Genomic DNA, 4,786 nt, shown 5'->3' on the forward strand with positions numbered 1-4,786 from the left:
AACTGTAAACCTAAAAATTTACAGCCAATTTTGAAAGAGATGCATCCTACCTCAGGAAAACGTTATTGAATATGTCAATTGTGTTGTAATGATATGCTTCTTCTAAGTATGTTGTTATTAAATAAATCATTTTTAAAAATTAAAAAAAAATTAACATAATAAAATATTGTTCTATGGTTAAGAACTGGGATGTATTACTATACAGTATCTTTTGTAAATGTTTCAATCTTTTGATTTTAGTAAATGTTTGCATATATAATATCTAAAAAAAAGAAACAAAATCCATCTTTTCACTATCTTCAAGAAACCCATCTCACCTTCAAGGACAGGCAATACCTTAAGGTGAAAGGGTGGAAAATAATATTCCAAGCAAATGAAACTAAGAAACAAACTGGAGTTGGAATTCTAATATCTGCCAAAATAGACTTCAAACTGAAATTAATAAGAAGAGATAAAGAGGGTCACTGCATTCTGGTAAAAGGAACAAATTAACAAGAAGATATTACAATCATGAACATACATGCACCAAACTCTGGTGTTCCCAACATCATAAAAACATTACTACAGGACTCTAAGACACAGATTAATCACAACTCACTAATCGTAGGGGACTTCAATACCCCAGTGTCTCCATTAGACAGGTCAGCCAGACAAAGACTAAACAGAGAAACATCTGAAATAAATAATACAATACATCAAATGGGCCTAAGTGACACTTAGCAAGATTCCACCCAAGCATTAAAGAACATACTTTCTATTCAGCACCCCTCAGAACTTTCTCCAAAATCAACCACATACTGGGCCACAAAACAAACCTCAACAAATTAAAAAAAAATTAATTCCATGAATTCTAACAGACCACAATGCAATAAAGTTTAAAAACAACACCAGAAGAAGCCCAAGTAACTACACAAACTCATGGATATTAAGCAACATACACCTGAATGACGAATGGGTCAAAGGAGAAGTTAAGAAAGATAAAATAGTATTCCTGGAATTCCACAAAAAAGACAATACAACACAACAAAACCTCTGGGGACATTTTAAAAGCAATCCTAAGAGAGAAGTTTATAGCCCTATGTGCTGACATTTAAAAAATCAGAAATAAATGACTTACCATTGCAACTCAAGACTCTTGAAAGGCAACAAAAAATGAAATCCAAACCCAGCAGACAAGAAGAAATAACAAAAATCAGAGAAGAAATTAATGAAATAGAAACAAAGAAAGCAATACAAAGAATCAAGGAATCCAAAATCTGGTTCTTTGAAAATCTCAACAAGATAGGCAGGCCATTAGCTCAGTTAAAAAAAGAAAGGAAGAACAAAACCAAATAAACAAAAGCAGAGATGAGTGGGGAAAAAAATCAAAACAGACAACAAAATGGTACAGAATATTACAATGGAATACTTTAAAAACCTATACACTATTAAATTTCAAAACCTAAAAGTATCTAAAATCATGGGAACCACCAAAGTTAAACCAAGAAGAGGTCAACAGTTTAAACAGAACCATAACATATAAGAAAATCAAAACAACACAAACAACAACAACAACAACAAAAACTCCCAACCAAAAAAGCCCAGACCCAGATGGATTTACAGCAGAATTCTACCCCAGGTTTAAAGAATACCTCCAACAAATATTACTTATATTATTCAAAATAATAGAAACAGAGGGAAAATTCCCAATATCATTCTATGAAGCCAGCATCACTCTAATACCCAAACCAGGTAAAGATACAATCAAAAAAGAAAATTATAGACCCATATCCTTAATGAACATGGATGTAAAAATTCTCAACAAAATACTTGCAAACCACATACAGAGGCTCATCAAAATATCATCCACCATGATCTATTTGGCTTTATTCTAGAGATGCAGGGGTGGTTCAATATACATCAGTCAGTAATTGTCATAAATCATATAAATGGACTCAAAGACAAAAACTACATGATCTTCCCAATGGATGCACAGAGAGCCTTGACAAAATTCAACATGCACTTATGTTAAAAGTCTTAGAGGGGATTGGGCTGGAAGGAACATACTTCCACATAATTAAAGCTATATAAAACAAACCCACAGTCAACATGATTCTAAATGGAGAAAACCTAGAAGAATTCCCATTGAAATCAGGAGTCAGACAAGGATGCCCACTATATCCATTCCTTTTTAATATAGTGCTTGAAACTTTATCAAGAGCAACAAGACAAGAGAAGGAAATTAAAGGAGTACTAATTGGAGAGGAAGAGGTCAAAATATCACTTTTTGCAGATGATATACATGAAAGATACCAAAAATTCTCCCAGAAAACCCTAGAAATGAATAACACTTTCAGTAAATGGCAGGTTATAAAATTAATCTACAAAAAATCAGTAGCCTTTCTATATACCAATAGAAAGTAATTGGAGAAAGAGTACATGGAAGCCCTCCCATCCACAATGCCCTCAAAAAAATAAAATAAAATAAAATAAAAATAAAAAATCTCAGATTACACCTGACCTCAACAATTGAAAATTTAAATATTTAAAAGTGATTGAGGAAAACACCAGAAAATGGAAGGACCCATCGTCATGGGTTGGAAGAATTAATATTGTAAAAATGACCATCCTACCAAAAGCAACTTAGAGATTCAATACAATGCCTATCACAATCCCCATAATGCTCTGCTTCCCAGGGCTGCACAACTCACCAGCTTCTCTCCTGGGTAAGTCCAGCAGCACCCACCCTGCCTTGACTCCCCCACCTTCATTCACACTCCCCGTCCCCTCTCTCCTCCTAGTCTGGGTACTGGCCCATTTCTTGTTTTGGCACCACAGAGACTGGGGCTGACCTCTCAGCAGGGAACCACCATTGCTCCCTGATCCTTTGCATCCAGACCAACCCAGTTCCTCCTCCTGATCCCCAAGAGACCTCTGGGCTTGGTCCCGACCTCACCTCCCTCTGCTTCCGTGGGCTGCACAACCTGCCACCCTCTCTCCTGGGTAAGTCCAGTGGACACTCACCACTCCTTGACTCTCCCAGTCTCTTTCACCCTCCCCCCCCACCCTTGCTCTCCTCCTAGCCTGGGTACTGACCCATTTCTTGTCTTGGCACCAGAGACATTGGGGTTGAGTGCTTGGCTCAGAGCCACCACTGCTTCCTGATCCTTTGAATCCAGACCAATCCAATTCCTACTCGAGGTCCCCAGAAGTCCTCTGTGCCTGGTCCCACCCTTACCTCACTCTGCTTCCTTGGGTGGCACTGCCACCAGCTGCCCAAGAACAGTATTTTCCTGGGCCCTGCTCCCAGGGCAGTCCAGGCCCCAAATTTCTGAAGACAATATTTTTCTTGGAGGGATATAGACCTTAGGAGAAAGCCTGAGAGCATCTGATCCTCATCTGACTTGGGGTTCTGTGGGAACTCCTGAAAATGAAAGCAATTTGGCCACTCCAATATAAAATCAAAAGATAGATCAAGAAGCCTAGACCAACCAGCTTTTCATGCCCAACGAGTAAACCACAAAGTCACAGAAAGTTTACAAAAAGAAGCAGTCTGAAAGTTGAAGGCTTGAGTCTCACAAAAGAATCAGAAACTACAAAAGAAATTCACATGTCAAAGTCACAGAGAAAAATAATAACATGAAAAACCAAAATAACATAGCCCCACCAAATACCATTAGACCTCTAGAGGAGTACAATGAGTAGCCCCTTGAGATAACACAGGACACGGAACTCTAAAGAACAATTATAAACATGATAAAATAATTCAGTGAATATAAAGAACACACAAACAAATCAAAGAACTAAAGGAAGACAGGGATAAACTTCTGAATGAATTCAGAAAAGAAAAATATTGAAGACTACTCAGGCTGAAATGAAGAAGGAAGTGAAACAATCAGTAAGCCAATTAGAAATGACAGGAGAAAGCCTCACTAATGTGATAAATGAAATGGAAAACAGAATATCAAGACTAGAAGACAAAGTGGATGAACTAGACCACTCAAGCAAAGATTATGAAAAATATAAGAAAACACAAGAAAGGAATATGCAGGAAATGTATGACACCATAAAAAGAAGAAACAACGTATCACATGCATAGAGGAAAAAGAATCACAAGATAATGGTATAGATGAGATTTTCAACAGAACTGTAGAAGAAAATTTCCCCAAATTAAAGAAAGATATGCCCATACAAAAACAAGAAGTATATAGAACACCAAATAGACAGGACCAGAAAAGAAACTCTCAACAGCGCATCATAGTTAAGACACTTAGCGTGGAGAACAAAGAGACAATATTGAAAGCTCCTAACGAAAAACAACAAGTCACATATAAAGGAAAACTCATCAGAATTATAGCTGACTTTTTAGTGCAAACTATGAAAGCCAGAAAAGCCTGGACCAAAGTATTCCCACAGATACCAATCCAGATTACTATACCCAGCCAAAATGTCTATTATATTCGAAGGGGAAAGAAAAATCTTCCATGACATAAATAGGCTGAAAGAATTCATGTCCATAAAAACAGCCCTTCAGAGAGTTCTTGAAGCAATACACGGAGCTGAAGAAGGGACTGACTACACCCAAGGGGTTGCAGAAAGAAATTCAATGAAGGTATAACTGTGGAAAAGCACAGGTATATCAAGAATGTGAACAGAAATAAAAATGACAGGACTCAATACACATCTTTCATTGGTAACTTTAAATAGCAACAGATTGAACTTCCCAGTCAAAAGACAGGGACTAGTTGAATGGAATAAGAAACAAAACCCATCTTTTTGTTGTCTGCAAGAAACTCATCTCACTTTC

The sequence above is a fragment of the Nannospalax galili genome, unplaced genomic scaffold (genome assembly GCF_000622305.1).
Source record: "Nannospalax galili isolate Female #2095 unplaced genomic scaffold, S.galili_v1.0 scaffold829, whole genome shotgun sequence".
Taxonomy (NCBI): domain Eukaryota; kingdom Metazoa; phylum Chordata; class Mammalia; order Rodentia; family Spalacidae; genus Nannospalax; species Nannospalax galili.